The sequence below is a fragment of the Somniosus microcephalus genome, unplaced genomic scaffold (assembly GCF_052327205.1).
Source record: "Somniosus microcephalus isolate GS21.2 unplaced genomic scaffold, FLI_Smic_1.0 unresolved_chr6, whole genome shotgun sequence".
Taxonomy (NCBI): domain Eukaryota; kingdom Metazoa; phylum Chordata; class Chondrichthyes; order Squaliformes; family Somniosidae; genus Somniosus; species Somniosus microcephalus.
In genome coordinates this window covers 4,056,887-4,082,826 of record NW_028225184.1, presented here as the reverse complement: position 1 = coordinate 4,082,826, position 25,940 = coordinate 4,056,887, and the positions used below count along the sequence as shown (strand labels likewise).

The following is a 25,940-nucleotide window of genomic DNA, read 5'->3' as shown; positions in this document are numbered from 1 at the left end:
CAAAAGTATTTTAAAATTATAAATGAGTGAAAACTTCTTTTTTACTTTTTTCCACTCTTATGCTGGTAAACACAGGCCTTACTCCTGCTTTTACCAGGTGTAAGATTTCTAAGGGCTTTCAGCGGGTGGAGGTTCTCCAGAAAGCGGAACTATCCGCCCGCAGAGGCTCTTCTCGAGGGCAGGCGTCCGAACTGTCAAGATCATTCCTGAAGATCGGAAATACCGGTTTTCAATGCATGCTGAGTGCGTGAAACCGGCATTTCCGATGTCCCTACGGGTGTGTACACAGCTTGTACACACCTGTAGTCATCGGAATATATGGCCCACTGAAGTGGTAAACGAAATCAGGCGGGGAACAAAACCGGCAGCGGACTTGTTTTCTCCTGTCTTGTGATACCGCAGGAGATACATTTCATTCTTGTTTATTTTCTTTATGTGAGAGACAAGCAATGATACCGTTACCTCCAATGTATCCCTTCGCTCTGAATTAATTGGCCGCTCTAACACTGTTTCCCTATACACACAGGAGTAACCTTCTGACCCGGTCTGCACAAGGTCCGCGATGTCAAAGGTGACCGCGGATTCCCATGAACTGGTTGTGTCCATTTTGATTGGTTCATTTTTGCCTCCTCTGTACAAATAGAACATGCTCCCCAAATATGGAGACCGGGCTCCACAGGTAACTCTGACCATCTCCCCGCTCACAAATACTTTATTCTGACGGTTAAGAGAAATTGACGGGTTGTGAGAGTGATCAGTGAGGATAACAAGGAAACACATTAATGTTAAAACCATGAACCCGCCGGGCGCGTGCAGGTCCTTCGCCTGCTTTTCACCACCGGACTATTTTACTCCCCTCGAATTCAAATGAAAGTAAATTCCGACAGGTTGTGAAGCGATCAGCCGACCCGATTTTACACTGCACTAAAGTCAATGGAGGGTAAAATCTGGCGGAGTGTAAAACAGGAGGCCGGCCTGAAACCAGCTCTTTCCCGCTTGGTGTATTTGGTGATAATTACCCACCAAGTCTCACCATGAGCTGTGAGCTGGAAAAATCCAATAAAATTTAACTGGCCACTGGTCAGGTTTCTGCTGAGCGAGTAGAGATAAAAACTGCCCCCAATGGGATCGGATATAAACAAATGGAAACGAAAATCGGAAAAACAGGCTTCCGATTGTCTTTTTTGCCTGTTTTGCTCTACCGCCTGATACAAATTTCACCCGCGATATCTCAGTAATGCTACGGCTGGCAGTCGATGCACGTCGGGTGAATTCACGGACCATTGTTACTGGGATACTCTAAAGCTTTGAGCAATGAGTTCAAAGATCATTCGGTTTTACTTCTCTCTCCCAATATTAAACGTTCAATATTGTTGAAGTGAATAAAACATGGCTTGTTGAAAATACCAAGTGCATTGAATAGATATATTAACAAAGGCTGTCCACTGTCATTCACTTACTATATTCAGCGTCAAAGCCTCGCTCAGCTGTTAAAATAACCACCTACTGCTCAAGGACATTTCATATCGGCATTGGAGCCGCCCCCCGTGGTCAGAACGGGTAATGCGGATTGTTACAATCTTGTACTTTGCAGCGGTTTCACCAGAGACCAGCTGTCGACCATTTACATATAAGTAGAAGGTTTTATCGCGATAAGCTCCATTCACGGTGCAGGTAATATTGACCGTCTCTCCTGCTACATACACCCCAGTCGGTTGTTCAAACGATATGACAGGAAGTGTTAGTGGATCGGTGGTATAAGAAATGGAAAGTACAATTAGAGATGGAACTGTGGATTTTCATGTACAGTAAAAGGTAGATAATTCAATTGCACAGTGCTGGAGGGAAGTGTTTGCGTCGGGGACAGAGATTCCACAAAAGAAGAATTCGCGATTCGATTTTTAAAACAAACAGTATATGCTTTCATATTTTAGCACCTTTCAGGAATTCAAAATTTCCCATAACAGTTCACAGCCAATGAAATATTTTTGAATTGGAATCACAGCTGTAATGTAGGAAATCTAATATCAGAGCCATAGAAAATAAATCAGCTGTGGTTCTCTTTCCAAAGTCAGATGTTGGGCCAGAAATTTGACTCAGGGATACAAGCAGAACAAGGAAAATGCTTACTTTGCAATCACAAATTCTGCTATATTTCGCCGAGTTGAAAATGCGATTAAAAATGATGGGTGTCTCCGTTAAACTCAACGGATTCGCATCTGAAACAGTGGGCCAACAAAAATCTCTTTGAAAGAGATTTGCAATTTGTCTCACCCGTTGCTCTGTATCCACAGCCATGCATGTATTCCCTTTTTAAGGCATTTATCCAATTCCATTTGGAATTTAATATTCAATCTGTTTCCGCCACGACCTTAGGCAGTGCATTCCAGATCATAACAACACGCTGTGTAAACCAAGTATCTTTATTTCCTGCCAAGTTCTTTTACCAATTATCTTAAATATGTTTCCTTTTGATAACAGTTACTTTTTTAAGTCTATCGGTGCCCCTCATAATAACACATCCATTGATTCGCCCCTTACTGCTTTCTGCTCTAAGGGTATAATCCCACCTTATGCAGTCTCTCCACTTCAAACTACCGGTGTTATAAGGAACAGCGCTGTTAGACAATGTTATGTGCTGGATAGAAATAAAACATACCAAAAGAGGGGGAGAGATAGGGACAGAGACAGTGTGAGAGAGGGAGACAAAGAGATAGCATCCAGAGAGGTTTTCGAAAAATGAACGTGATAAAGGAACCGCAAAACATGATGAAGAGAGGACACGATAGAAAGTGAATATGAGTAATTGGAGTCGTCGTACGTGTCTTCACACTGTTCCCTTTGGGGAACTGTATGAAGTGGTGGAAGGATTTCTGGCTGCGTTAATGCTCCTTCCGTGACCGTAACCATCCTCGTACCAGCCATTAGGGTTGATAGTCCTATGGCTGGAGAGTTTTACGGGCTCCCACAACCGATACGAGAGGGGGGACCACCCACACACGCAAGTATCCCGCTGGAATGTCAACGCAGAATTTAGAACCGGAGCTCCGACTCCACTTGCGGGGATTGTCTGGAGCGGGGTTCGAAACCTTACGCCTTCTAGCCTAGCGGTGGGGATGCTACCGCTACGCCAAAGGCCCATTCCAATAATTGGAGTGAAAGAGAATCAAAGTGAAAAGGATAGCGCGAGAGTCATTGAGCAATGGAACTGGAGGAAATCAGCGAGACTGGATGTGGTAGAAAAAAGAGAGCGGGGGCGGAAGGTTAATGAGACAGAGTCATAGAGGCATAGGCCTAGAAATTCAGTTAGGGGCGCCCAGCTCGCCTGGGCGCCGGAATTACCGCTGCGCGCGGAGCCACTTGCGCCAGCGGGAAATTCAGTTTCAGCGCCCCAAGTGGAAGCCGGCCGCTAAACTAGGGTTTCGGCGCCCCGCTTGGGACGCTGAAACTGAATATCGGCGTGTAAAGTGCCGCAGCGCCACCCACTGCGGCACGGCAGCCTGTGGTACTGCAGGCCTTCCTCTCATTCTTAAGGGGGAGGTGCCTGCAACAGCGCGATCCCCGCTCGCGAGTGCCGGCAAATGAGCCCGGCACCAAGGAGAAGTGCCGGGCTCTCTGGAAACAGCCGGCAATGCCGCGGGGGGGGGGGGGGGGAGGTGTAGGAGGCCGGGGAAGGAGGTGCGGGCAGGCGGCCGCCGAAAAAGCGGCCGGCCGCACCTCCACCTTAACTCGCCCCACTACCGGCACAGGTAGGCCCCGTGTACCGGTCGCTGTTTGCGGCCGGCGCGGGGGAGGCGGCAGCAACCAAACATGGCCAGCGGGGCGATAGCGGGGCGCTGCGCACACCGATGCTGTCATCGGTGGCGGCGCAGCGCTACTGGCTAACGCCGCCATTAGCGCACCGCTAAATATCGCGGTAGGTTTGCACAGTGGCGCAAAAGCCCTCTTTGGGCGCAAACTGGTGGCGCAGGCCACTGAATTTCTAGGCCACAGAGTCATAACGGCGCAGAAGGAGGCCAGTCGGCCCATCGATTCTATGCCGGCTGTCTGTAGAGCAATCTAGTCAGTCCCATTCCCCTGCTCTATCCCCTTAGCCCTGCAAGTTTAGTTCCCTCAAGTGCCTATCCACACTCACCTAGAAAACATTGAGGCCTAGAAATTCACTATGGCCCCGCCAGCTGGCTAGCGCCCAAAAGTTAGCGCTGGGCACGGAGCCAGTTGCGACTGTCAGATATTCAGTTTTTGCACCCCAAGTTGGAACCGGGCACTATTCCAGGGTGTGCCCGCCCCCGCTTGGGGCGCTGAAACTGAATTTCAGCGCTCTAGGCGCCGCTGCACCACCCGCTGCGGAGCGGCAGGCTGCGGTACTGCAGGCCTCCTCCTTCTCTTAAGGGGGAGGTGCCTGCAACGGGGAGATCACCGCTGGATAGTGCCGGCAAATGAGCCCGGCAGCACGGAGAAGTGCCGGGTTCGTGGAAAGCAGCTGGCAATGCCGCGGGGGGGGTGGAGGAGGCCGGGGAAGGAGGTGCGGGCAGGCGGCCGCCAAAAAAGCGGCCAGCCGCACCTCCACCTTAAAGCGCCCCACTAAGGCTACAGTACGGCCCCGTTTTCTGGTCGCTGTTTGCGGCCGCTGCGGAAGAGGCGGCCGCAACTAAATATGGGGATCGGGCCGGTATCGGGGCAGAACTGGGGCACTGCGCACACCGATGACGTCATCAGTGCCGGCGCAGCGCTAATGGCTACCGCCGCCATTACCACTGCGCTGAATATCAGCGCAAACTCCTGTATTGGCGCAGAAGCCCTCTTTAGGCGGTAACTGGCCGCAAAGCTGGCAGCGCCTTACTGAATTTCTAGGCCTGAGTGTCTCCGCTACCACCAAATCCGTCAGCAGCTAGTTCCAGGCCCTCACCACTCGCTGCATAAAAACGTCTTTCCATCACATACCCACGTATTGCTTGCCAAAACATCAAATCTGTGTCCCAGAGTCCTTGTACATCCCCCAAAAAACTGTGGTGACTAGAACAGGACGCATTACTCCAGTTGTGGCCTAACCAGCGCTTTATAAAGGTGCAGCACAACATCTCTACTTTTCCACTCAGTACCTCTATTTATAAAACCCTAGAGACCATGTGCTTTGCGCACCACTCTCGCAGTGTGTCCTGCCACCTTCAGGGACCAATGCACATTAACTCTCAGGTCCCTCGGACCAGCACATTCTTCAAAACTGTACAATTAAGTGTAGATCACCTCTCCCTGTACCTTCCGGCAAAATGCATCACAACCACACTTCTCTTTATTAAATTCCATCTGCCATTTGTCAGCACATTCTGCTAGAGTTTCTATGTGCTGTTGCAGTCGATCAGTATCATCCTCAAGTTTGGTGAAATCAGCAAATTTAGAGAAATTCAACTTTGTATTGCAATATTCAGGTCATTTATATATATATATATCAGAAAGGCAGTTGCCCCAGCACTGGCCCTTGAGGATCACAACTGTCTACCATCCTCCCGTCTGAAAAACAGCCATTTACCACAATTCGCTGTTATTTATCCTTAAGCCAATTCCTTATCCAAGCTGCCACTGACCCACCTCTTCCGTGAGCCTCAATGTTGTTAAACAGCCTTCGATGTGATACTTTGTCAAGTGACTTCCTAAAATCCATGTAGACAACATTCGTTGCATTCCCATCATTGATCCGCGCTATTACTTCATCAGAAATTCAATTAGAATAGTCAAACATGATCTGCATTTTAAAAATCTGCGTTGGCTCACCTTAATTAGCTTAAACCTTTCCAAGTGCCCTTTAATTTTTTCATTGAGTATTGTTTCTAAAACGTCACCCACAACTGATGTTAAACTGACCGGCCTGTAGTTACTAGGATTGTCCTTCCAACCTTTCTTGAACAATGGTGTCACGTTGACAATTTCCAATCTTCAGGCACGTCCTCCGAATCTAGGGAAGGTTGGAAAATTATGGCAAGCCCTTGCGCTACATACTCCCCCAATTCCCTTAGCAATCTGGGATGCAATCCATCTGCACCAGACAATTTATCCACTCGATGCATACCCAGCTATTCTAGTAAATTGTGTCAATCAAATTCCACTCTTTCCATTGCTTCTAACTTTTCCACTGCTGTCGATACTTTGTCAGCATCCATCGCCTTATAAAACGCCAATAAAAAGTACTCATTGAATATTCTAGCCTTTTCCTGCGCCCCTAAGCACATATCACCATCTTTGTCTATAATAGGCGCCACCCTGCCTCTTACTTCCTTCTTACTATTTACATGCCGGTAAAAAAGGGTTGGGTTCCTTTTTATGTTAACTGATATTCAACTCTCAGTTCTCTCTTTGCCAATCTTATTTCCAGCTTCACTTCGCCTCTGAACTGCATGTATTTTTGTCCGGTTCTCTCGTGAAGAAAACACCTGACATGCATCATACACCGTCTTTTATGTTCCGGCATCTTTTCTATCTCCCTCATTATCCATGATACCCTTGCTTTGCTTCCCTCACCCTTCCCTCTTGTTGGAATTTACCTGGCCTGTACTTGTAACATCTTCTACTTAAATATCACCAATTGTTCCATTACTGTTTTTCCTGTCAGTCTTTGGTTCTATGTTACCTTGACTAGATCCTTTCGCATCCCATTGAAAATAGCCCTATTCCAGATTCAAAGTTCCACTCTAGATTGGTCATTGCAGCTCTGCATCGCTAATGTAAGTTTTATGATTCAATGATTAGTCGCTCCAAGTGTTCTCCAACAGACATTGGTCTACCTGGTCCACCTCAATCCCCAGCACCAAATCCAGCAATACCTCCTTCCTAGTTGGCCCAAGAACATACTGGTCAAGGAAATTCTCCTGAACACATTTCAGATATTCATCCCCCTCCTCTCCCTTTACCCTAGAATTATCGCAATCGAGATTTGGCTAATTAAGGTCCCCCAATATCACCACACTATAGCTCTTGCACCTCTCTGCGATTTCCCTGCAGATTTGCTCCTCTATCTCGCTCTCGCTTTTTAGAGGCCTATAGAATACCCGCAAAAGCTTGATCATACAATTTTGCTCCTCAAGTGTGTTGTATCCGTGTGTTAATGGAGACACGGAATGCAGGAGTTGGTTTAACAGGTGTTTACTGAACAAAGTCTGGAGGTGAACTAAAAGATACAAGATGCTATACAGGCTTATATACCTGAGTGGGCACTACCGGTATTACAGTACACAGGGGCTCTTAAAGGTACATACACTACAATTCCTCCCCTTTTAGATAATTAGTACATAACATTTTAAGTAATCATTAATTAACATGTTTACAAGAACAATAATCTACACATTTGCTGCAGTTAATCGGCGGATTCAGCAGAGGCGAGGTCAGAGAGCTTGGACCTGTGGGAGAGCAGCAGCGCGACCGGCGGCACTTAAAACCGGCGGATTCAGCAGAGGTGAGGTCAGAGGGCTTGGACCTGTGGGAGAGCAGCAGCGCGACCGGCGGCACTTAAAACCGGCGGATTCAGCAGAGGCGAGGTCAGAGAGCTTGGACCTGTGGGAGAGCAGCAGCGCGACCGGCGGCACATAAAACCGGCGGATTCAGCAGAGGCGAGGTCAGAGAGCTTGGACCTGTGGGAGAGCAGCAGCGCGACCAGCGGCACATAAAACCGGCGGATTCAGCAGAGGCGAGGTCAGAGAGCTTGGACCTGTGGGAGAGCAGCAGCGCGACCGGCGGCACATAAAACCGGCGGATTCAGCAGAGGCGAGGTCAGAGAGCTTGGACCTGTGGGAGAGCAGCAGCGCGACCGGCGGCACTTAAAACCGTCGGGTTCAGCAGAGGCGAGGTCAGAGAGCTTGGACCTGTGGGAGAGCAGCAGCGCGACCGGCGGCACATAAAACCGTCGGGTTCAGCAGAGGCGAGGTCAGAGAGCTTGGACCTGTGGGAGAGCAGCAGCGCGACCGGCGGCACATAAAACCGTCGGGTTCAGCAGAGGCGAGGTCAGAGAGCTTGGACCTGTGGGAGAGCAGCAGCGCGACCGGCGGCACATAAAACCGTCGGGTTCAGCAGAGGCGAGGTCAGAGAGCTTGGACCTGTGGGAGAGCAGCAGCGCGACCGGCGGCACATAAAACCGGCGGGTTCAGCAGAGGCGAGGTCAGAGAGCTTGGACCTGTGGGAGAGCAGCAGCGCGACCGGCGGCACATAAAACCGGCGGGTTCAGCAGAGGCGAGGTCAGAGAGCTTGGACCTGTGGGAGAGCAGCAGCGCGACCGGCGGCACATAAAACCGGCGGATTCAGCAGAGGCGGGACCAAATCAACAGCAGAGGAGAGAGGTAAAAAGTAATCAGAGTGTGACGTCACCAGGGAGCAGGTAAGTGATTGGTTGGTGAGTATTTCTCTTTTTTGAACTTTAACTCTGTAGTTTATAGTTACTAGGGTCTTTTCTGGTGTAGCAGGGGCTGTTGGTAGACTATACAAGCGCCTTAGAGATATTTTTAATTGGTGATAGTAAATTAATTTAAATTAATTAAAGGGAAGGTCATGCCAGGTGAGCCCAGCCCCGTGATATGCTCCTCTTGCTCTATGTGGGAATTCAGGGACCCCGGTGCCCCTGATGACCACGTGTGCCGGAGATGCATCCATCTGCAGCTACTAGCAGACCGCATTGAGGCGCTGGAGCTGCGGGTGGATGGGTTGTTGAGCATTCACGATGCTGAGAGGGTCGTGGATAGCACGTTTAGTGAGTTGGTCACACCGCAGGGAAGGGCTGCACAGGAAGACAGGAAATGGGTGACCACCAGGCGGAGCAATAGAAGCAGGCAGGTAGTGCAGGAGACCCCTGTGACCATTCCCCTCTCAAACAAGTATACCGCTTTGGATACTGTTGAGGGGGATGACTCACCAGGGGAAGGCAGCAGCAGCCAACTTCCTGGCACTGGGGGTGCTCCTGCTGCCCAGGAAGGGGGGATAAAGAGTGGGAGAGCAATAGTGGTAGGGGATTCTATAGTAAGGGGAACAGACAGGCGTTTCTGTGGCCATAGACGTGAATCCAGAATGGTTTGTTGCCCCCCTGGTGCCAGGGTCAAGGATATCACTGAGCAGCTGCAGGGCATTCTGGAGGGGGAGGGTGAACAGCCAGAGGTCGTGGTCCACATTGGTACCAACGACATAGGTAAAAAGAGGGATGAGGTCCTGCAGCAAGAATTTAGGGAGCTAGGTGAAGGATTAAAGAGCAGGACCTCAAAGGTTGTAATCTCTGGATTACTCCCGGTGCCACGTGCTAGTGGGTATAGGAATAGGAAGATAGAACAGATGAATGCATGGCTAAAGGGATGGTGCAGTGGGGAGGGCTTTAGTTTCCTGGATCACTGGGTCTGCTTCTGGGAAAGGTGGGACTTGTACAAGTCGGACGGTTTACACCTGAACCAGAGGGGAACCAATATCCTTGCGGGGAGGTTTGCTAGCACTGCTGGGAGGGGTTTAAACTAACTTGGCAGGGGGATGGGGTACAGAGTGGAGCTATAGTAGGGGGTGATTTACAGCCAAATACAGAGGAAAAAACAAGTCAGCTGGGAAGGCAGAGCAAATATGTGAAGGCAAAAATGGAATATGGCAGGGCTGGAAGGCATTTATTTTAATGCAAGGAGTCTTGCAAATAAGGTGGATGAACTGAAGTTGTTGTTGAACACATGGGAGTATGATATTGTTGCTATCACGGAGACATGGTTGAGGGAGGGTCAGGACTGGCAGCTCAATATTCCGGGGTATAGAATCTTCAGGCGAGACAGAGGGGGGTGTAAAAGGGGAGGGGGTGTTGCAATATTAATTAAGGAGTCAATTACTGCTGTAAGGAGGGATGATATATTAGCGGGTTCCTCTAATGAGGCCATATGGGTAGAACTTAAAAACAAAAAGGGGGCAAGCACTTTGCTGGGAGTGTACTATAGGCCCCCAAACAGTCAGGGGGAGATAGCAGAACAGATATGTAGGCAAATCTCAGAAAAGTGCGAAAATAATAGGGTAATAATAGTGGGGGATTTCAACTTTCCCAATATTAATTGGGATAGTCAGAGTGTGAAAGGCTTAGAGGGTGCAGAATTCTTAAAGTGCATCCAGGAGAGCTTTTTGAGCCAACATGTAGAAAGTCCTACAAGAGAGGGGGCGGTACTGGACCTAATTCTGGGGAATGTAGCCGGGCAAGTGGTGGAAGTGTCAGTAGGAGAGCATTTTGGCGGCAGTGACCATAATTCGGTGAGATTTAAGGTGGTCATGGAAAAAGACAAAGACGGCCCGGAAATAAGGGTTCTAAATTGGGGGAAGGCCGATTTTAATATGGTAAGGCAGGATCTGGCCAAAGTGGACTGGGAGCAGCTACTTATAGGAAAATCCACATCAAAACAGTGGGAGACTTTCAGAAGGGAAATAGAGAGAGTACAACGCCAACATGTTCCTGTAAAGGTCAAGGGTGGGACCAACAAGCAAAGGGAACCTTGGATGACAAGGGATATGCAAAAATGCATTAGAAATAAAAGGGGGGCTTTTGGCAGTTACAAAAGACTAAAGACGGAAAAAGCCCTAGAGGAGTGTAAAAAGTGCAGGGGCATACTTAAAAAAGAAATTAGGAGGGCGAGGAGGGGCCATGAAATAACACTGGCGAGCAAAATAAAGGAAAATCCTAAGATGTTTTATAAGTATATTAAGGGCAAGAGGATAACCAGGGAAAGGGTAGGGCCCATTAGGGACCAAAGTGGCAATCTGTGTGTAGAGCCAGATGATGTAGGCGGGGTTTTAAATGAATTTTATGCATCTGTGTTCACTCTGGAGAAAGACGATGCAGACATAGAAATCGGGCAAGGGGACTGTGACATACTTGAACATATTAGCATCGAGAGGGAGGAGGTGCTAGCGGTTTTAGCAGGCCAAAAAGTGGATAAATCCCCAGGCCCGGACGAGATGTATCCCAGGCTGCTGTGGGAGGCAAAGGAGGAGATTGCAGGGGCTCTGACACAAATTATCAGAACCTCTCTGGCCACAGGGGATGTACCAGAGGACTGGAGGACAGCTAATGTAGTACCATTATACAAGAAGGGTAGCAGGGATAAACCAGGGAATTACAGGCCAGTGAGCCGAACATCTGTGGTAGGGAAATTATTGGAAAAAATTCTGAGAGACAAAATTAGTCTCCACTTGGAGAGGCAAGGATTAATCGGGGATAGTCAGCATGGCTTTGTCAAGGGTAAATCATGTCTGACAAATCTGATTGAATTTTTCGAGGGGGTGACTAGGGGGGTGGATGAGGGAAATGCTGTGAATGTGGTTTACATGGACTTCAGTAAAGCTTTTGACAAAGTCCCGCATAGGAGACTGGTCAAGAAGATAAGAGCCCATGGGATCCAGGGTGCCTTGGCGCATTGGATCCTAAACTGGCTGAGTGGCAGGAGGCAGAGGGTGATGGTCGAAGGTTGCTTTTGTGACTGGAAGCCTGTGTCCAGTGGGTTACCTCAGGGATCGGTGCTGGGTCCCTTGTTGTTTGTGATCTACATAGATGATTTGGATGAGAATGTAAAAGGTATGATCAGTAAGTTCGCAGATGACACAAAAATTGGTGGGGTGGTAAATTGCGAGGAGGAAAGCCTCAGGCTACAGGACGATATAAACGGGTTGGTCAGATGGGCGGAAAAGTGGCAAATGGAATTTAACCCTGAAAAGTGCGAGGTGATGCATTTTGGATGGACAAATAAGGCAAGGGAATACTCAATCAGTGGTAGGACCCTAGGAAGTACAGAGGGTCAGAGGGACCTTGGTGTACATGTACATAGATCCCTGAAGGCAGCGGAACAGGTGGATAAGGTGGTTAAGAAGGCATATGGGATACTTGCCTTCATTAGCCGAGGCATAGAATATAAGAGCAGGGAGGTTATGATGGAGCTGTACAAAACGCTGGTGAGGCCACAGCTGGAGTACTGTGTGCAATTCTGGTCACCTCACTATAGGAAGGATGTGATTGCTTTGGAGAGGGTGCAGAGAAGATTCACCAGGATGTTACCTGGGATGGAGCGCCTCAGCTATGAAGAAAGACTAAACAGGCTGGGGTTGTTTTCCTTGGAGCACAGAAGGCTGAGGGGGGACCTGATTGAGGTGTACAAAATGATGAGGGGCATAGATAGGGTAGACAAAGAGGAACTTTTCCCCTTAGTAGGGGGGTCAATAACAAGGGGGCATAGATTCAGGGTAAGGGGCAGGAGATTTAGAGGGGATTTGAGGAGGAACTTATTCACCCAGAGGGTGGTTGGAATGTGGAACTCAGTGCCTAAAAGGGTGGTAGAGGCAGGAACCCTCACAACATTCAAGAAGCATTTGGATGAGCACTTGAAATGCCATTGCATACAAGGCTATGGACCAAATGCTGGAAAATGGGATTAGACTGGACAGGGATGGATGGGCGGCGCAGACACGATGGGCCGAAGGGCCTCTTTCTGTGCTGTAAAACTCTATGACTCTATGACTCTAATCAATTATAAGTCAGTCTCTCTGGAGGCTTCCTGACTCGGTCCGGATAACGCCTCGTGGTGTAGTAGTTTTTGGTGGTGTAGTAGGTTCTTTTGGCAAGGTCGATTCGGCTTGAATGCCAGTGTCGGGTTCATCTGGTTCCAGTATCACCGGATCGGAGGTAGATACTATGGGTATCTCTGCTTCATCATTAGGCGTATAGAGTTGTGGTGTAGGTTGTCCCTTTTCGGATGACTCTATGATCTGGTCAGCATGGCGCCTTATTCTGCTTTCTCCAATGTCCACGGTATACATCAGCGGTCCTAGTCGTGTGCAAATAGTTCCAGGCTGCCATTTCTCGGTACGGTAGTCCCGGGCCAAAACTTGTTGACCAATCTGGAAGGTTCTAGTTGGCCTTTCATTCATGCCTTGAAATTGCCGGTTCTCTACGTCCCTTCTGATGTTTGGCTTGATCAAATCCAGCCGGCATCTTAGTCTTCTATTGAAAAACATCATGGCGGGAGTTTGGTTTGTAACCACATGTGTTGCATTCCTGTACGCAAACAAGAAGTTATCTACCTTATGTTGTAGATTTATGTCTTCATTACCCATGGCCTTTATGGCCTTCTTGAAGGTCTGGACAAACCTTTCAGCTAATCCATTGGTGGCGGGATGGTATGGGGCGGACGTGTAGTGTTTAACCCCATTGTTTTTTAAGAACTTCCTGAATTCTTCGGACACAAATTGCGGTCCATTATCAGAACAGATCTGTTCAGGCAGCCGATTCCTGGCAAATATGGTCCTTAATACTGTGATGGTTTTTTCCGTGGTGGTGGAGGACATTTTTATTACCTCCGGCCACTTGGAGTGTGCATCCACCGCTATTAGGAACATTGAGTCCATAAATGGACCAGCAAAGTCGATATGTACCCTTTGCCATGGAGATGAGGGCCACTCCCATGGATGTAGAGGGGCTTGTGGTGGGGCGTTTTGGACCTTCTGGCATCCTAGACAGCTCTTGGTCATTTCTTCGATGTCTCCATCGATACCTGGCCACCACACAAACGCTCTGGCTAGCTTCTTCATTTTCACTCCACCCAGATGCCCCTCGTGAAGCTCCTTTAGCACTTTATCCTGGAGTTTGGGTGGAATCACCACTCTGGATCCACACATCAAGGTTCCTCGGCACACTGACAGCTGTTCTCTTCTTTGCGAGAATGCTGGCAACAGTGGTTCGCCATGTGCTGGCCATCCCTTCACCGTTAAATCGTAGACTCGTGAGAGAGTCGGGTCATTTCTCGTTTCCTTTTCAATGGTAGAATTTGTTACTGGTAGACACTCCACTATGGTTGAGTGCAACATCTCCACTGGGGGGGCCTCTTCTACCGTTGGCAACGGTAGGCACGATAAACCGTCGGCATTCCTATGCTGTTTTGATCCTTTGTATTCTATGTCATATTGGTGTGCCCCTAGGAAAAGGGACCTCCTCTGTAGACTTTGCGCTGTCATAATGGGAACGCCCTTTTTAGGGTTGAATATGGAGATGAGGGGTTGATGGTCAGTCAACAAGGTAAATTTTTGTCCGTGTAGGTAATGGTTGAATTTCTTCACTCCCCACACCAGGCTGAGTGCTTCCCTGTCGATCTGGGCATAGTTATGCTCAGCTGAGTTCAATGAGCGTGACGCAAAAGCTATCGGCCGCTCCGAGCCATCAGGGAATCTATGCAATAATACCGCTCCTACGCCATAAGGGGATGCATCGCATGCCAGTCTGATTGGCAGTGATGGGTTGTAATGAGCCAACACTTCCTTGGGCGTGATGAAGCCTTTGCATTTATGGAAGGCACGTTTACAATCTTCGCTCCATTTCCAAACTACTCCCGTTTGTAGCAGTGCGTTAAGAGGGTGCAGAACAGTTGACAAGTTCGGTAAAAATTTATGATAGTAATTTATCAATCCCAGGAACGACCTTAATTGTGAGACATTTTCAGGTGCTGGGGCTTTTATGACCGCTTCAATTTTTTCAGCTGACTTATGCAACCCTTCTTCGTTAATTATATGGCCACAATATGATATTTGTTTCTGGAAAAGTTCGCACTTGGGGCGATTTGCTTGTAGGCCCCGTTCTCTCAGCCTAGTGAGCACCTGCCTAGGCGGTGATGCCTTTTAAGGTTCCTAGTTCCTGTTGAAACACTTCTTTGGTGTTGGCCAAGATGTCTTTTAATCGTTCAGGTATGACGTCATCATCATTTTTTTTCTTACTGATCACCGTCAGGGCCTGAATGGAGTGCCAGTCTAAACGTATCTTCCTGATCCATTCACGTCCCAACAGCAGTTGACCACCCTCTTGCAGAACGTATAAATACAACTTCTGTATTTCCTTGCCGTTGTATACAACAGGCACCCTTATTTTCCCTCTGGGGTATACTTGCTGCCCCGTATATGTCTTCAAGATAATGGATGTGTCTTTCAAAGGTATATGTGGAAATAGCCGCTCGTAATCCCGTCGACTTATGACGGTCAGAGCTGATCCTGTATCTAGCTCCATTTTAACTGGGGACCCCGCTTTCGTGAGGGTAACCCAAATGGTCTGGTAATCTTCTTTGGCAATTACATTATGTAATTTGAGACAGCTTAGTCTCTTGTTTCCGGAGTCACTATCGCTCTTCTGGTCTTCGGAGCTACTGTCCGTCATCATTTGTACCTTTCTGTACTTTTCCTTATTGATTTTTTTTCTGTCAGTGGATTTTTTGTTTCCAGATCGGCATACACGTGCAATGTGACCCATCTTTCCGCATTGCCTGCATGCTTTGTCCGTGAACCAGCAGTCCCTCTGGTCATGGGTGGATCTGCCGCAGCGATAACATCTCTCGAAACCCCGTGTCATTTCATGGGTGCCGAAGTCCTGTGGCTTTTGCTGTATCTCTGCAGCTCCTCTTGCTGCTGCTTCGTATGATACAGCCACACTGAAAGCCTTGTCCAGTGTCAAATCTTCCTCAGAAAGTAGCCTTTTCTGTGTTCCTTCACTTAGGAGACCGCAGACGAATTTGTCTCACAGAGAATCTGCCAGTCCTGCCCTGAATTGGCAGTGCTTTGACAGCTTTCTTAATTCGGTGAGGTAATCAGCGTTACTTTCATTCTTGTGCTGATTCCTCCTGAAGAATTTGAATCGTTCTGCTATCAGCAGCGGTGTTGGGTTTAAGTGCTCCTGTAGGGTATCAACAATCTGCTTAAAATTCTTGTCCATCGGTTTGGCTGGAGTGATTAAGTTCCGTAACAGCCCGTATGTCCTTGCGCCCATCAGATTTAGAAGTACCGATGCCTTTTTATCATCCTCTACTTCATTTGCTGTGCAATATACCTCCACTCTTTCCACATATGTGGTCCAATCCTCTATATTACTAACGAAAGCAGTAATATTGTCAGTCTTAGGCATCCTGAAAATCAGAAATGGCACCTCCCGCGCTTTCCTTTCTTCCCTGCTGAGACAAAATGGCACCTCCCGCGCTTTCCTGCCGCTGCCGCTGCTGACAACGCTGTTCTCCGCGGTTTTTATTTACACAGATATTTTTAATAGTTGGAGACTCGTTCCTGCCGGACTCTCTGGGACTTTTCCGTCCCTCTGCTTGGTCCGAACACCGACCTGCTTTGCAGCGCCGGCCGTCTCCCGAGTGCTCCACCCTCCGTCTCTGTTTGCCTCCACTTTCTGACTCGCTGCTCGGCCCCGCTGCAGAGCCACCCGATCGAGCCCCAGCCCGCCGCCCAGGAAGGATTAGTGCAGTACCTGCCACCAGCCCGGCTAGCTGGTGAAACCACAGTTTTTTGTTTTTTTTCTTCAACCTTCGTCTGAGGAATCGATCTCCTTGAGGTGCTGCCGAATTGCAGGTAAGTCCATTTCCAATTCGTCGCCACTGTTGTATCCGTGTGTTAGGGAGACACGGAATGCAGGAGTTGGTTTAACAGGTGTTTACCGAACAAAGTCTGGAGGTGAACTAAAAGATACAAGACGCTATACAGGCTTATATACCCGAGTGGTCACCTACCGGTATTATAGTACACAGGGGCTCTTAAAGGTACATAGGCCTAGAAATTGAGTTTTGGCGCAGCCAGGGCTTTAGCGCCGGAGGTTAGTGCCGGAGCTAAGTCGCGCTGGTCGGGCCCAAAATTCACTACTTCTGCGCCCAAACGGCTGCCGGCGCTGCTGAAAGATGTTAGCGCCTGAAAACTGGCGCTATGCGCTGAATTTCGGCGCTATTCCGGCGCTGCGGCGCCCACTGCGGTGCGGCAGGTTCGGGAAGTGCAGGCCTCCTCCTTCCCTTAAGGAGGAGCTGCCTGCACGTGGCCGCGGCCCGCGATAATCATTTTAAAAATGAGCCCGGCACCTCGGACAAGTGCCGGGCTTGCTTCTGTTCCGGGGGGGGGGGTGGGGGAAGTCCGGGGAGTGAGCTGCGGCCAGGCGGCCGGCGGGAAAGCGGCCGGCCGCCGCGGGGCCTTTAATGCGCCGGCGCAAAGTCATGTAAGACTCTGTTGCCAGAGTCTTAGTTGCGGCTGCCACGGGCGAGGCGGCCGCAACTGAATTTCGGCGCTGGGGCCCGTCGGCATGGCAACCGGGACGCTGCGCACACCGATGATGTCATCGGTGCCGGCGCAGCGCTACCGGTCTACCGCGGCGGAAGGGCCCCAGGCAATTTCGGCGCCGGCGCCAATTGCAGCGCTAGGCCCTCTAGCGCCGCAAAATCGGCGCTAAGGGCACTGAATTTCTAGGCCATACACTACAAAGTGTAGCCAAATGGATTCTGTCCTTGGTCCCTCAAGAACTTTCTCACTTTCCAAAGAAATTCGGTGGGGTTAGCGCCCAATTAGAGGCGTTAGAGGGCCTTGCGCCGGAATTATAGCCGCGATCGAAATTGCGTTGGGCCCTACCATTGGCGTTAGCTGGTAGCGCTGCGCCGGCACCGATGACGCCATCGGTGTGCGCAGCGTCCCGGTTGCCGTGGTAACGCGGCCGGACGCCCAAATTCAGTTGCGGCCGCCTCGCCCGTGGCAGCCGCAACCAACGATTGTTCAATGGGATGTTGCAGCACGTAGTGCCGGCGCATTAAGGTGGAGCGGCGGCCGGCCGCTTTCCCGGCGGCCGCCTGCCCGCACCTCCCTCCCCGGACTCCTCCACCACCCCCCCGCGGCACTGATGTGTGTGGCCCGCGAGCCAGGCACTTCTCCGAGGTGCCGGGCTCATTTGTCGGGCGAATCGACCGGTCAGCGGTCGGCTGCAGGCAGCTCCTCCTTAACAGAAGGAGGAGGCCTGCAGTACCCCAGCCTGCCGCACCGCATCGGGTGCCGCAGCGGGGGATTAGCGCCGCAAACCTGCATTCAGCGCCCATAGCGAGGCACTGAAACCCTCCATTAGCGCCCGCAGCCGTCTGGGCGCGGGGCAGCTGAATTTTTGGCGGGCGCAGCGGCAATTATCGCGGGCGCAAAGTTTCGGGCGCAAAAGCCCTGGCGGAGGCAAACCTAATTTCTAGGCCACAATGTCTTCCATAAACAGCACTACCACCCGCCCCCTTTTTTCCTTCCCTATTTTTTCTGTACTCCTTGTACACTTGAATACTATGTGCACAGTCCTCACCGTTTTAAGCCACGTTTCCGTTCTTATCACAACATCATATTGCCACACGGCTAATTGTGCTTGTAGCTCACCAACTTTATTGACCAAACATTGTGCATTTACGCACTTGATTTCTAAACACATTTTTGAATTTTTAGTAGTCTTTCTTACACTACTCCTATCTAATGTGTTTTTTTTTTACCGCCTCTCGTACTATCTTCTCTAGTACTATGCAACACACATACAATTGTATGCATTTTCTTCCTCTTTTCTGTTCATATATGCTGGTGCCCAGCCCCCTGCCAATCTGGTTTAAACCCTCCCCAATAAGCGCTAGCAAACCTCCCGACGGGAATATTCTTCCCGGCAGTGTTGAGGTTTAATCTGTCCAGCTTGTACAGGGCCCACATTCTCCAGAAATGGTCCCAATTTCTCAGGACGCTAAAGCCCTCCCTACCGCTCCATCTCTCCAGCCATTCATTCATCTATTCCCATATTCCTGTACTCACCAGCACGGGGCAACAGGAGTATTACGGAAATTGCCACCTTTGAGATAATGCTTTTAAATCTCTCTCCTAGCTCCCTAAACTCTGCCTGCAGGGCCTCATCACTCTTTCTGTTGAGGTCATTGGTACCAAAATGGAGAAGAACCTCTGGCTGTTCACCCTGCCCCCTCAGAGTGTCCTACAGCCGCTCAGTGTCACCCTAGACCCTGGCACCAGGGAGGCAACCTACCATCCTGGAGTCACAGTTGCAGCCGCAGAAACGCCTATCTGCTCGCCTAGCTATCGAATCCCATACCATTATTGCTCTTCAACTCTTCTTCCTCCCCACCTGTGCAGCTGCACGAGCCATGGTGCTGTGTACTTGTCTCTGGCTGCACTCTCCTGAGGAACCATCACCCTCACCATTATTCAGAACAGAATATTGGTTGGAGAGCGCGATGCACTCTGGGGACTCTGGCACCACCTGACTGGTACCCCACTTCTGTCTAGCCGTCACCAATTTGCTCTCTGCCTGCACACTAATAAGCTGTGGGGTGAACACCTCCCGAAACGTGCTATCCACGGAACTCTCAGCCACGTAGATGCTACACCGTGAATCCAGCCGCCCAAGCTCGAGATTCTGCAGCTGGCGACAGGTCCTGCACATCCAGGACTTCCCACCTGGCACAGGATGGGTGCTCTACGGGATCAAGCTGCACTGCCATGCCTCTAGCTATTAGATCAATTAGCTAAAGTATTTAGAGTAATCCACGTCCCTTAGTGAAAGACTAAAAGACTACAAACAAAGAAAAGGTGATGCTCAAAAAATGAAATAAGCTTCAAAATAAGCCACTCACCAGCTACTCACCAATCAGCTCCTTCCCTATTGCCGACGTCACTTCTTTCACCCTAACATCACTCTTTTGAATGTTTCCTCTCAGGTCCCACTGCCGCTCCAACACAGATCCGATTCCTCCAGTGCCAGGCCTCCCCTGCCACGTTCCTTTATGGCCGCTCCGCCTTCTCTCAGCTCCCGGTGCCTCTCCCACGCAGGCCCGCCTCCCCCAGTGTCGGGCCTCCTCTCAAATGTTTGAAAGTGAGTGTATAAAACTGAGCTGCAATGGGTAATGAGAGAGCGAAAGTGTAGAGAAATGGGAGGGGCGACCAAAACGTGAAGAACGTGGAAAGTGGGCTTGAGAGAAAGAGAAAGAGAGAGATAGAAGATGTTTCTATAACCCCTCAGCTCTCGGTGTTGATGATTGGCTCACCGAGCTACCAATCTATCTAGCACCAGAAATATCTCCCAGGTTGGTTCGGGATCGAATGCAAGCTGTTTGTCGGTTCAGATGATAATTTGCGAGGAACTTCTTCACACAGGGAGTGATGAGAATGTGAAGTCGCTGCCCCGTGGAGTGTCTGAATGAGCTGGCATTGCTGCCTCTCAGTCGAGGCAAGATGCACACCCGAGGGAGATGTGGGGGCAGGGGCATAAGAGGTGATTAAAATGTGGACCAGGGACACCGGCAGAGAGCACTGGGGTAGAATGGACTGTTCCTGTGCTGCACGTTCTTTGTAATTCTCTGCAATCAGACCCCTACTGAGCGGTTCTCAATTAAATCCGGTGCAACATTAAATCTGTAAATAACATAGAAAATTACAGCACAGAAGGAGGCCATTCGACCCATATTGCCTTTGCCAACTCCTGCACAGAGCGATCCAATTAACCTTCTCCCCACACCCCTGCTATTTCCTCGTAGTCCTGCAAATCTTTCTTTTTCAAGTGTGTATCCAATTCCTTTTAAAATTACAATTGAATCTGCTTCCACCGCCATTTCAGGCAGTACAGCCCACATCAGCACAATTCGCTGCGTATAAACATTCTCCTCTTCTCCCATTGTCTGTTGAACATTTTGGGCCCTCTCCTATTGGCTGAAATTAATGTGATATGTTACAATGCACCTTTCTGAGATTACTAACACTCCAGCTAATTTCCCCTGAGCAAGAACCCAGACAGCGTGGGTCAGTCTGCGAGTTAAATTTTCTGAACTATAGGTAATGACAGGATATTACCGTAATATTCTCTTCGCACTGATATAAAGCAGCGAAACTACTGCTGCAATAATTTGATGTATGAGCTAATTAGTTTGTGGTGCATTATTTCTTCTGTGTGTCCTTTTAATGAGATTCGCTCCGCAACTCAAATCGGGCACATCCTAGTTGCTGAGGGGAACATGCTTCTGATTGCAGAAGCAGTGACTACATTCTTTCATTCTCCTTGGAGATGGGAGTGGTGCTCGTGAACTGGAGCACTGCAGGTGTTACACCGCTAGGGGAGAGGGATAAAAATGGTAACTACAGAACAATCAATTTTACGTTAGAAGTGAGAAAACTACTGGAGACCATTATCAAGGATCTATCAAATCTCAATTGGAGAAACATGGGTTAGTAAGGGACAGCCAACACGATTTGTTAAAGAGAAATCGTGCCTGACTAACCCGAATGAGTTACTTGATGAGGAAACAGAGAGTACTGTTGAAAATCGTGCAGTAGATGCTGTATGTATCGACTTTCAAGAAAATAATGTGATAAAATACCAAATGAAAGCCTTATTCGGTCAATAGAAGCACATGAAATTACAAGGGCGGTAGTAACTTAGAGATGGCATTGACTAAGCGATAGGAGGCTGAGAGTAATTTGAATGAATTTTTTTCCTGACTGGCGAATAGCATGCAATGGCGTCCCCTAGTGATCGTTATTATTACCATTGTTCCTGTTGTTCGATATAAATTATATGGACTTGCTTATAAAGAGTACAGTTTCGAAGTGTGCAGATGAAAAAAAATTGGCAACTTAATAAATAGTGAGGAATATAGTAGCTGTATTCCGGAGCACATAGAAAGGCTGATGAAATTGGCATGTACATAGCAGATACAATTTAATGTGGATCAGTGTGAAGCGATCCAACTTGTGATGAACTACGTGTATAGGCCTTATAATAGAAATAGTTCTATTTGAAGGAGGTGCAAGAGCAGAGTGATCTAGATCTGCATATCCATAAATCTTTGAGGTTTGCAGGGCAAGCAGTTAAGACGGTTAAGCAAGCGTTTGGGATACTTGGCTTTGTATATAGGAGCATTGAATACAAAAAAGCAAGTCAGGCTAAACATTTATAAATCATTGTTTAGGCCTCAGCTTGAGTACTGTATACAATTCTATGCCGCACACTTCAGGAAGGATAACTAGGCCTTGTATTGTGTTCAACTGAGGATTAAAATGATGCTACAATCGATGAGGGACGTTTGATATGTGGAGGAATTGAAGACTTTGGGATTGTTCGCCTTTGAACTAGAAAAGGCGGCATTGTAAGCACTGAAGATGGAAGCATAAAAATACAAAGCTATAATAAGAGCATTAATGAATTGACAAAACTGAAAAATTTATTTCAATACAAGCAAGTCTGCCTCGTCCACTTTGGACCTTAAATGTTTAGATCAGAGTAATTTCTAAATTGTGAAAAGCTAATAACAATGGAGGGCCAAAGAAATTAGGTATCCATATACATAGGCCATTAAATGTCAGGTACAGCTTAAAAAAACAATTAAAAAGGCTAATTGAAAGCTGGACTTTAGTTCAAGTTGACTAGAATACAAGGGGTTGGAGGTCATGCTACAGCTATACAAAGCCCTGGTTACACCACACCTGGAGTACTGTGTTCAGTTTTGGCACCACAACTTAGGAAGATGTATTGCCTTTGGAGGGAGTTCAGCGTAGATTTGTTAGAATGATACCTGAACTGCAAGGGTTAATTCACCAGGAGACATTACATAAAGTAGCGTTGTATTGCCCGGAATTTAAAATATTAGCAGCTGATTTGATTCAAGTTTTCAAGATATTAAGGGGAGCCGTTCAGGTAGATATAGAGAAAATATTTCCACTGATTAGGGCGTCTAGGACTAGTGCACATAGCCTAAAAAGAGAGTTAGGGCTGTCAGGAGTGAAGTTAAGAAACAGTTCTACACACAAAGGGTGGTAGAAGTGCGGAACTCTCAAACAAACAGCAGTTGATGCTAGATCACTAGTTATTCTTAAATCTAGAATTGTTAGTTTTCTGTTAACCATAGGTATTAAGGGATATGAGGCACAGGCTATGAGGTCACAGAGCAGCAATGATCTCATTGAATGGCGGATTAGGCTCGAGGCGCTAAATGGCCTCCTGCTGTTCCTATGTTCCTAGAGTGAGGAAGCAAAAGGTGATCTAATAAAGATATTCAAAATTATGAAGGGTTTTGATAGAACCAGTTGGGACCCTCTGTGTAGTGGGTCAGTAAACACCGTTTACAGATTTAAGTTATTTTGCAAACGAGCTAGAGGGGAAAGGTGGAGGAATATTTTCAGACAGAGTACCTTTAACATCTGTAAAACCCAACCGGAGAGGATGGTGGGAGCATGTTACATCGGAACTTTCTCAATAATGTTGAACATGAACTTGAAGAGGAAACATTTGCACGATTGAGGAAAAAAGGTGAGGATTGGGAATAAATTGGAAAGCTGTCTCAAAGAGCCAGCACAGTCACGACCGGCCGAATGGCCCCTTCTGTGCTGTAAGATTTTCTGTTTCTATGATTCTATCAGCCAGCGAGGGATAAAACGATTGATATGGATGATCTGCATTTACTCGCCGACAGATGGCGCTAACGCAGATTTTAGGCAGCTAAAGCTGCAACGAAATACTGGGATAACACGTCAAAGCGATTCAGAAGGCATCCCAGTATTCTCGCCCTTTGTGACATGCGAAAATCAGTGCAGTGATAAAAGAAAAGTGTTTACCCAGGCTTATTGGTCTCAGTCTCTCGTCCCTGAATCAGACGACAGTGGTTTCGAGCCCCATTCCTAAAACTTGACTTCCTAATCTAGGCCGACATCCCAGTGCACCGCTGAGGAAGTTCTGTACTGTGGGAGATAACATCCCCTGGATGAGATGTTAAACTGAGGTTCTTTCTGGCCTACCAAAGAAATGTAAAGATCCCTTGATTCTTTCGGAAGATCAGGGAAGAGTTTAGGATGAGAATTAATGACTAGGGCCACAGTGCTGTCACAGTGGCTTTGGTGGGAAAGGTGGTGCAATGTGTCGGCATGTCGAGAGGCTTCTGCACGGTTCACGATGTTGCCATTGTGAGCCAAGTCTCAGTCAGTAACAAGGAGCATGCAATCCACTTAAGAACATAAGAAATAGGAACAGGAGTAGGCCATTCGGCCCGTTCCAGCCTGCTCCGCCATTCAATGAGATCATGGCTGATCTTCTGCCTCAACTCCATTCACCAGCCCCATCGCCATATCCCTTGATTCGCTTACTAGTCAGAAATCTATCGACTTCTGTTTTGAATATATCCAATGACTGAGCCTCTGGGGTAGAGAATTCCAAAGATTTACCACCCTCTGTGTGAAGAAATGTATTTTCATCTGAGTCCTGAATGGTTTGCCCGTTATCCTGATGCTGTGGCCCCTGGTTCTGGACTCCCAAGCCAAGGGAAACATTCTCCCAGCCTCCACCCTATCAAGTTCTGTAATAATTTTGTATGCTTCCATGAGATTCCCCCTCCTCCTTCTGAGGGGCAGCACGGTGGCATAGTGGTTAGCACTGTTGCCTCACAGCGCCAGGGACCTGGGTTCGAATCCAGCCTCGGGCGACTGTCTGTGTGGAGTTTGCACATTTTCCCCGTGTTTGCGTGGGTTTCCTCCGGGTGCTCCGGTTTCCTCCCACAGCCCAAAGATGTGCGGGTTAGGTTGATTGGCTATGATAAATTGACACTTAGTGTTACGGGGATTAAATATGTGGGGTTACGGGGATAGGGTGGGATATGTGTTGGTGTAGGGGTTACGGGGATCGGGTGGGATATGTGTCGGTGCAGGCTCGATGGGCCGAAATGGCCTCTATCTGCACTGTGGGGTTTCTGTGAAGTTCTGTGAAGTACAGGCCTAGTTTACTCAATCTCTGCTCACACATCAGTGCCGCCATCCCAGGAATCAATCTCGTGAACCTTCGTTGCACTCCCTCTATGACAAGTATATCCTCACTTAGGTAAGGAGACCAAAATTGTACCAAGTGCTCCAGGTGTGGTCTCACCAAGGCCCTATATAATTGGAGTAGGGCTTCTTTACTCCTGTCCTCAATTCCTCTTGTAATGAAGGCCAGCATCCCATTTGCGTTTCTAATGGCTGCTGCACCTGCACGGTCACTTTCAGTGACTGAAGGTCACTCAGGTCCCTTTGAGCACCTGCATTTCCCAATTTTTCACGATTTAGGAAATACTCTGCCTTTCTGTTTTTTCTACCAAAGTGGATAACTTCACATTTATCCACATTATCTTCCATCTGACATGTTCGCACCCACTCACTGAGCTCGTCGAGATGCCCTTGAAGCCTCTTCACACCCTCTTCGCAACTGACACTACCATCTAGCTTTGTATCATCAGCAAATTTGGAAATGTAACATTTTGTCCCCTCATCCAAATCATTGATATAGAATGGCAATCTGTGTTTAGAGCAGCAGATGTAGGTGAGTTTTCAAATGAATATTTTGCATCTGTGTTCACTATGGAGAAGGGTCATGTAGGCATAGAAATCAGGCAGGGGTATTGTGAAATACTTGAACAAATTAGTATTGCGAGGGAGGAGGTACTAGCGGTTTTAGCGGGCTTCAAAGTGGATAATTCCCCAGGGGCTGATGGGATGTATCACAAGCTGCTGTCTGAGGCAAGGGAGGAGATTGCAGTGCTCTGACACAAATGTTCAGAACCTCTCTGGCCACAGGGGAGGTGCCAGAGGACTGGAGAACAGCTAACATAGTACCATTGTTCAAGAAGGGTAGAAGGGATAAACCAGGCAACGACAGGCCAGTGAGCCTAACATCAGTGGTAGGGAAATTATTGGAAAAAATTCTGAGGGACAGAAATAGTTTCCACTTGGAGAGGCAGGGATTAATCAGGGATAGTCAGCATGGATTTATCAGGGGGAGATCATGTCTGACCAAATTGTGCGAATTTTTCAAGGGGGTGACTAGGTATGTGGATGAGGGAAGTGCAGTTGATGTAGTCTACATGGACTTCAGTAAGGCTTTTGTCAAAGCCCCACATGGGAGAATGGTCCAGAAGGTAAGAGCCCATGGGATCCAGCGCAATTTGGCACATTGAATGCAAAATTGGCTTACTGGCAGAAGGCACAGGGTGATGGTCGAAGGTTGTTTTTGTGACTGGATGCCTGTGTCCAGTGGTGTACCACAAGTATCGGTGCTGGGTCCGTTGCTGTTTGTAGTTTACATTAATGATTTTGATATGAATGTAGGATATATGGTCAGTAAGTTCGTAGATGAC

At 48.3% G+C, this 25,940-nt stretch overlaps 1 pseudogene; it reads right to left on the bottom strand.

Moving 5' to 3' along the window:
- Positions 1-19,237, bottom strand: part of LOC147086922 (Fc receptor-like protein 5) — a 35,767-nt pseudogene extending 16,530 nt beyond the window's left edge.
- Between the last annotated feature and the right edge of the window lie 6,703 nt (positions 19,238-25,940).